The following is a 9178-nucleotide window of genomic DNA, read 5'->3' as shown; positions in this document are numbered from 1 at the left end:
AAGGGAGGTGTGAGGAGGAGCCGTGCCGCAGGGGGCAGGGGCGCGCTGAGGGCCCTCTGAGTAGGTACGGCTGCTTGGTTCTCTAAGGGTTTAATTAATAAACGGTGTTTCATAAATATGGAAGGACAGGGACCTGTTGGACTGGGTCCAGAGGAGGGCCACAAAGACTCTCTGACAGAGTCGTTCCCCAGCTCTCCTGTAGGCCCCCTTTAGGTACTGGAAGGCCGCAGTAAGGTCTCCCTGGAGCCTTCTCTTCTCCAGGCTGAACAACCCCAATTCTCTCAGCCTGTTCTCATAGGAGAGGTGCTCCAGCCTTCTCATCGTCTTTGTGGCCCTCCTCTGGACCCACCTCAACAGGTCCATGTCTTTCCTACATTGGGGGGCCCAGAGCTGGATGCAGTACTCCAGGTGGGGTCTCACCAGAGCAGAGTAGAGGGGCAGAATCACCTCTCTTGACCTGCTGACAGCATTTCTCTTGATGCAGCCCAGGATATGGTTGGCTTTCTGGGCTGCAGTTGCACATTGCCAGCTCATGTTGAGCTTCTCATCAATCAGCACCCCTGAGTTCTTTTCCTCAGGGCTGCTTTTGATCCATTCCCCACTGAGCCTATATTTGTGCTTGGGATTGCCCCGACCCAGATGTAGGACCTTGCACTTGGCTTTGTTGAACTTCATAAGGTTGGCATGGGCCCACCTCTGCAGCCTGTCCAGGTCCCTCTGGGTGGCATCCCTCCCCTCCAGTGTGTCTGCCTCGCCACGCATCTTGGTATCGTCGGCAAACTTGCTGAGGGTCCACTCAGTCCCACTGTCCATGTCACCACCAAATGTGACAAAATGACTGACTGTTCTGCTCAGTTTGCAGAGGTGGCTGTCTGGAAGTGAGGCTCATTTCCAGCTCTGGGGAAGGTGGAGCTGACTGCCTCCCCAGGTCCTGGCTTCTTAGCGGTGGGAGGGGGGAAGCTGCATTTGTGCACTGGTGTTGGGAAAAAACTAAAGAAACGTGGTCTCACTAAATTTCCAGCAGGTCAACCTCTAAGCTGTACTGGTGCATGGGGTTATTCCTACCCAGAACACGTGGACACCAAAACTCTCACTGAAACAGCTGTTAGGATTTCTGAATATAATCTGGAAATATATTATTTGTTTGCAACGTTCATAATCAATCCTAAAAAGCTGCAGTTTGACTTTCACACAGAATTTCAGACCATGTTAAGTCTGAACATGGTCATGGTTAATCAGCCCTTTTGAGGCTAATTAACTTGCCTACTCTGGTACTGTGATTTGGCTATGTTTATGCTGATCGTGAATCAACTTTGCCACACTCGGGATCACAGACCACAAGAAATTCACAGTAAACATTGTGTTTAGCTAGTGGCAGCCCTGTACAGCACAGTCCTAGAAGATGGGCTTGCCTCTTAGCTTCATTTAGCTCTGGAGTGTCTCTGGAAATTCATCACGCATTGTAGTTTCCAGCACAAAATTTATCTAGGAATTCTGTGTTCCCAACTTCTCACATGCCCACTCTTCACTCCTTTCCCTACAGACAAGAAACAGAGAACAATCTGGAGAAGAGACAAGCCATCCACAGATCAGGGAGAGTTCCTCTCTTCAAACAGCGATGAGGATGATGTTTGTATATGAAGTCGTGTGCAGATGGATGAGGGTGGCGTACGTGGTTTGGGCTGGTGGAGAGGGCCCTAAACATTGGTTTAGTCTAATGATAGGTTGGGCTCAGGTAACCGAAGAACACTGAATTATGTTATGTGGGTATATGCAAGACTTACAAAGAACTAACAAAACAGTTTTATGAGGAAAAGTCAATATAAGGAATTTTTTTATTTTTTTTTTTTTTTTACCATGCATGTGGTCAGACACTGGTCTGCCCAGGAAGGCTGTGCAGCCACCATGCCTGGGGTGTCCAGAACCCAACTGGACAAGATCCTGAGCAACTTGGTGTAACTTCAGAGCTGGCTATGCTTTCAGCAGAGGGTTGGACTTAACTTCAGAGATCCCTTCAAGCCTAATTTTTTTCTGTGATTCTATGAAAGAAACGTCAGGCTCATCCTTAAATAGATAAAAACCCCAACCCAAAACAATCAAATCAGTGTCCTTCAGTGGATTCCTAGAGAAGAGTAGGAACAACATACAGTTCTTCATCTCTGAGTTCTCCTACTTGAGTTTGATTCCTTCTTTAATATGTTGTTTAATCAGAGTATAGAAATACATTAAACCAGCTGACATACTGCTGAAATATAGGTCAATCTTGAGAAGATGTAAGTGATGAGGTGATGATAGAGTGTTTTTTTTGTTGTTTCTGTAAGAGCAGAAATTGCAAGTAGTTTCTATAGATCACTCGAGATGGTACCTCCTAAAGAGAAAAAATTACATCATTTATATCAGTCAGTAGAGTGCTCAGCATTTTCAGTAGTTCAGCATTTTATGGAAACAGGCCTAAATAATCCCTTTTACCAACATTGTTTTGTGGAAGCAGGCCTTGCTAGGCCTAGAAGTTGGTGAAGGGCACAGCAGCATCACGAGCGAGGGAGGATGGAGCTGAACAGACATATGCCGAGGCCACCCAGCTGCATGCTCTGAGCTATCAGCCACACACAGGCACATCTGCCACGACAACATTTCCCTCCCTGCAGATGTTGCTCTGGGTAGGAATAACCCCATGCACCAGTACAGCTTAGAGGCTGACCTGCTGGAAAGCAGCTCTGCAGAGAGGGACCTGGGAGTCCTGGTAGACAACAAGTTGACCATGACCCAGCAATGTGCCCTTGTGGCCAAGAAGGCCAATGGTCTCCTGGGGTGCGTTAAAAACAGCATGGCCAGCAGGTCAAGGGTAGTCATCCTCCCCCTCTACTCTGCCCTAGTGAGGCCACATCTGGAGTACTGTGTCCAGTTCTGGGCTCCCCAGTTCAAGAAAGGCAAGGAACTACTGAAGAGAGTCCAGGGGAAGGCTACAATGATGATCAGGGGACTGGAGCACCTCTCTTATGAGGAAAGGCTGAGAGGCCTGGGTCTGTTTAGCCTGGAGAAGACAGAGAGGATCTCATCAATGCTTATAAGGTGTCAAGGACGGGTGTCAAGAGGATGGGGACAGACTCATCAGTCGTGCCCAGCAACAGGACAAGAGGCAACGGGCACAAACTGGAACCCAGGAAATTCTGTCTCAACGTGAGGAGGGACTTCTTTACTTTGAGGGTGACAGAGCACTGGAACAGGCTGTCCAGAGAGGTGGACTCTCCTTCTCTGGAGAGATTCAAAATCCCCCTGGATGTGTTCCTGGGCAACCAGCTGTAGCTAAACCTGCTTTGGCAGGGGGCTTGGACTAGATGATCTCTGAAGTTCCCTTTCAACCCCTACCATTCTGTGATTCTGTGTGATTCTGTATCAGGCCCCCTCACAGGGCAACTTGTGTCTGCTGTGAATTTATATAAGCTCTAGTACTTTTGCTTTAAGTCAGATTTCACGTTGGCAGAGGGCTGAACCTCTGTCACTACATGTTCCCTCCTATAGCTGTAGAAATAAACTGCTTGTGCCTGACCTGAATCTGCATTTCATAAATTTCATTGAGCTTCACCAAATGCCAGTACAAGTGAAACCTTGTTACATGTCTGATGGGAATAATGCTGTGTAGACAGAGTGCTTTTAGTCAGAAGTCTCAAAAACACTGGTGGAAGCACAATAAATCATGGTTGTGTGGGTACATCTGAATATATAATTATTTTACGGCTTGTAACAATAGTAAAAAACTTTGTGGTAGATGACTAGATGATCTTATCTGTGATGATTACCTTTTTTCTGCCTTCAAACCCCATAATCATTTACAAATAAACTGTCCTCAAGCCATGTGAGGAAATGGCAGTAACAGCTGTCTGACAAAGGTAACTTCCTAAAGTTATGCCAGCTACTGACCTCAGAGTGAACTGGCCCTGTGTTAAGGTGCAAGAACACGTCTTCAGCGTACAAGGTTGATAGGCTTGAACTACAAGCAGGGGTAATGGACAATGGCAGATGGGCATGAAACATCTGGAAAGGGTAGGTGGCTCCCGAGAAGGTCTCGTCTGGCATGCCCACTCCCAAAGGGCTGTTAACAGCATGGCCCTGGGAAGGAGGAGGCTCTACCAGTTCAAAGATATAGATACGGGTCCAGATATCACCTGTGCATTGCGTTTGGCTGCTTGCCAGGCTGCAGCCATCTCCAGCAAGGATTTTCACAACCTTGGTTGTGAGCATTTATTTGCTTGTGTGTAATCTTTAAGTGCTTTCTCCGTAATCTTATGTTGAATAGGGGTACCCACAGAGTAAATACAGGAATCCTAGACTATTTTATGGGACTTCAGATTTAACATTTCCTGCCTTCAGAGATGCTACAAGCATGGTTCTCAGGTCAAGCTTAAGGGGATTTTTTCTGGAAAGGGGTCAAAGGGGCTCTTGGAGGGTCTGCTATGGCAGGGTCTGCTGCAATGGAGGTAGGAACGTGAGAGCTAGGGGAGGCAGACGATGGACCAGCTTAAGTTGTCTGGGAGTTCAGTTCATTAATTCAGCAGTACATAAAGTAAGTTGACAAAAATGGTCAGAAGAGAACAGTACCAGGGAAATACCTGGCTCTGTAAAGACTAGTGGTATCAAAGCTATTCTCTTGGGTGGTTTATAGCTAAAAGCATCTCTGCTGGGACAGATCACAGCAAAGCTGCTCACCACAGAACTCGAATTACTTATATATGTTGTTTGCAATATTGAGATGCTGCTTGTTCAGTTCAGAGGAAAAATATATTCAAATGGTGATGCAGTATTCCCTCACACCCCTTTGTGGCACTAGGAATAGTGGCCACTTTGTTAGCTGGCAGCTATGTATTTTCCAGAATAATTTGACATACTGTCAGACTGCAGAAAGCAGTGGAGGTGGTGAAATATATTTCTTTTGCTTTTAGCACCAAAGGTGCAAAGTATGCGGCTGTCAAAAAAAAAAAAAAGAAACCATTCATGGACAAGGACTTTGCACTTCGTCGAGCACTAGTATGTCAAACTCAAAAATATTGTATAGCCCTAGTGATATCAAGCATTGCTTTTTTTTATTGTTTTTCAGTGGCCGAGAGCAGCTTGGCATTTGTGATAAATTGAGCTAGTCATTTGATTGCATGTAGTCTCTTCATCTTTTAATAAGAAGCTGTAACTCTCATTGAGCTCTCCGTGTGTGTGAGCGTGCATGCGTGTACAAAACCACATATACCCAAACTTCCAAGTGTGCTATTCCAAAAATGATATTGGCAGAATCGGGGCCTTGTGATATACTGTATGTAAGAACAACTGTCATCAAGATTTTACCACAGATTATGTGGAAGAACATCTGTTTTCCTAATGATTTAGGTGAAGCAGCCCGGGGCCCGGCACGTGGCAGTTCTGTCCTTTCTTCCTATAGACTCAGCTCTTCATGATTTGAAATTCAGGCTAATCTCCTGTTGCTTGACTTGGGATGGGTCTGAGGGCTGTTATTCTGTAAGTAGCAACACATTTTCTTGCATCTTCCTTTGATCGATCTGGTGTTGGTCAGATTCTGGATGAGACAATTCTGTGAACTGGTCCTGTGCAGGGATATATGTGATACTGTGTGTCCCGTTTGGTAAGGATATATGAAATACTAGCTAAGAGACATATGCTTGTGTAGATTTCCTGCCCTTTTATGTTTAAGGTATGTCTCTCCTTATATAGGTTTTGCTTTCTAGTTAGAGTCCCACTGTGTGTGTGCTAGCTTACATAGACTCTTTCTTCCTTAGATGGAAAGTGGATAGCTTTCCCAACAGCGTTGTCCTTAGAAATGAGACTGTGTGTTTAGCTCGGTGGCATATTTGTCATGTAACTGCATCAGTTTTCCCCACCTAGGGAAGAAACTTGAAAGAGTCACATGTCTCAACTTGTTTTGAAATACAAATTCCTCAAATTGATGGGCAGGAGCTCAACCAGAATGATTCTAGTTATCCAGTCAGTAATCCCAAACAACAGTCTGGCTCTGTACATAATGCTCTGGGTGAAATGTGGAAATAGGCTGTGGAAATCCCTTCTTCTAGTTCCCAAGTCTAGGTGCTGAGACCATTCATGGCCCTCTCAATATCAGGACAAGTTCTGTGTTTGTGTCTTCAGTCTCTCGGTCTTCTCATGACACAGAGAGGTGTTAAGTAGGATGCTTGGTGGATCAACATCTTGAGCAATCAATGGTATGGATCTGAAGGTGCCCCCATATGGCCAATGGCAGAACTCAACCAGTACAGTTCAAATACCGAGTGTTCAGCTGACACTATATGAACTGTTTCCAAACAATTGATGGATCAAATATAATAATAAAGATATTTGTTAGACAAAATGCTTTGTGGAAATCCTGATATTTGGTAGGTGAATCTGAAACTGGCAAAAGGATCTGGACTTCCATTTGCTAATGTGTGGTTTTAACTTTATTAGTTACTCCATTCAATCAAAGGCATGTATAAACTTTTGAAAAATGAAATCCTGCATTTGTAAAACCAGTCATTCGCAAGGAATAGCCTGTTCACCATCAGATGCAATAATTCAAGCCTTCAACTTGTTGTTCTTAACTTTTCAGTTTGCTGTCAAATTAGTATTTTATATATTATAATATTAATTTGATAATAATTGGTGCCTACATCTTTTTGAATAAACAGAAATGCAGTTTGGACTTTTGTATCTTAATTCTGCTCTATTCCAAACCAAAACTGAAAAAGTTTGTGTCTAGCAGAACTGGACTAAAGATATACTGTTGCTGTATAGCTAGATGGCAGTATTCACATTGCTTTGAGAAAAAACAGGCTTATTAGATTTTCAGAAAAATCTCTCAGCTTCATAATAGTTAAATGACATAGTCTGATTTTGAAATGTGCTGCATAAGAATGTCTGAATACCTAATACATCTGAAAATCTGTCCACTTCGTTTATCCGTCTAAACTGGAGATGAATACTTTGGCCCTAGAGGTAATGAGTATGAAATGTAGTATATCCCTGTTGATCATCTTATCTGATTATGTGTCTACATCTTGCAAAACAGGCTAATGTAATATTATAAATTATTATTTTTATTTGAGAATTTTATAAATAGGACACTGTAATAAAATAAAATAAAAACATTCTTTTTACATACATACTCCATTTCCTTAAAATTTGAGGAAATATTAATGGAAAAGTTGAATCTTTGCCATTGATTCAGCAGGCCTTGAATCATACTTTAAATTATCTTCTACTTTTTTTCTTTGTAGAAAGCCTCCCAAACCTCATTTGTTTGATTACAAAAGCAAGTGAATGGGGCACAGTAAAATGCACAAGCTGTTGAACACGTCTATAATAATAGACTAGCCGGTAAACACAGTGAACAGGGAAATAGGTTCCAGCTTCAAATCTCAAGAAGTTACTTTAAATGGCATTAGAGGGAAACATATGTTTATGATAGTATCATGACATGCTACAGCAAGCTTGCTTTGATTATATAGGACTTTTCTTCCTTTCAGATACAGAACAAAATACTTATCCAACAAAGTCTTTTTCAATGTCCAACAAGCTCCTTCTATCTATCCCACCAAGCCTTACTTATCTTCATCAGGCATGATCCCACCACCTCTTGCCTTGCCCTGTAGGGGGACAAGGACACCTTTCAGAACATTACCACATTTTTCTCCCTGCTGACTGAAGACATCCATTTTTCTAGTCCAGGCCATCGCGCACATTGGCACAAGCCTTCCTGTCCCTAATGTGTCAGCCCACATGAAGGTGAGCCTGGGAAGACGCAGGACAGGGGAGCTTGGGCCCCACTGGCTCATACAGCCAGAGCTTCTACTATTCCCACTGGAGAATGGTTTTAAACTGGAAGAGGGCAGGCTTAGATTAAACATTAGGAAGAAATTTTTTACTTTGAGGGTTGTAAGGCACTGGAACAGGTTGCCCAGAGAGGTTGTTGAGGCCTCATCCCTGGAGGTGTTCAAAGCCAGGCTGGACGTGGCCTTGGGCAACCTGGTCTAGTGGAAGTGTCCCTGTCTATGGCAGGGGGGTTGGAACTCGATGATCTTCAAGGTCCTTTCCAACTCTAAACCATTCTATGATTCATTCTATGAGCAAAGTTGTGGGCTGGCTCCACCTTGTCCTCTCAACTTTCTGGAGGATGACCCATATCCGGCTCACTTACTAAAAAGCCTTCTTTGCAATTATATGCATCCTTGGATACCTGATGCTTTATGAGAAACAGAGTTTGCTTGCACTCAGCTGAAGACCAGAGTGAGCTGCAAGGAGCTGAGTAGCAAAAGAGCAGAGAGGAGTGAGACCAGGAAGATATGGGTATGGGTAAGGAGGACACAGGTAGGTTTGGGCAATGATTTCTGTGCAACACAGGCAATATTTTGTAAATCAAAAAGGGACAGTAATCTGGGCTAAGTAGTGTTGCTTTATGGTATATTTGCTGTTGAATGTAAGGCACTGTGTCGATGGCCAGTGACAACACATTTGAAGGAGCATCTTGGAAGGTGTTAGACAAGCTGAGTACTCTGGAGGTTTCTTCTATACTTTATTATGTGCCGACTCTTCTCCATGAACAGAGTTGTGAATTCTTTACTTACTCTCATTCTTGTAGGCAGTTGTTTGCATGTTTATTTCAGTTGATCAAAGGCTAGCAAATATGACACCTATCTACAAGAAGGGCTGCAAGGAGGATCTGGGGAACTACAGGCCTGTCAGTCTGACCTGGGTGCTGGGAAAGTTATGGAACAGATCATCTTGAGTGCCATCGTGAGTACACATGCAGGACAACCCAGGTGATCAGGCCCAGTCAGCATAGTTTATGAAAGGCAGGTCCTGCTTGACAAACCTAATCTCTTCTATGACAAGGTGATCCGCTTAGCGGAAAAGGGAAAGGCTGTGGGTATTGTCTACCTAGACTTTAGTAAAGCTTTTGACACTGTTTCCCACAACATTCTCCTGGAGAAACTGGCTGCTTGTGGCTTGGACAGGTGTACTCTTCACTGGGTAAAAAACTGTCTGGATGACCAGGCCCAAAGAGTGGTGGTGAATGGAGGTAAATCCAGTTGGCAGCTGGTCACAAGTGGTGTTCCCCAAGGTTCAGTATTGGGTCTGTTCTCTTTAATATCTCTATCAACGATCTGGACAAGGGCATCAAGTG

This window comes from Vanellus vanellus, assembly GCF_965231255.1.
Source record: "Vanellus vanellus genome assembly, chromosome: 1".
NCBI lineage: Eukaryota > Metazoa > Chordata > Aves > Charadriiformes > Charadriidae > Vanellus > Vanellus vanellus.
Note: the sequence above shows the minus strand (reverse complement) of the source record.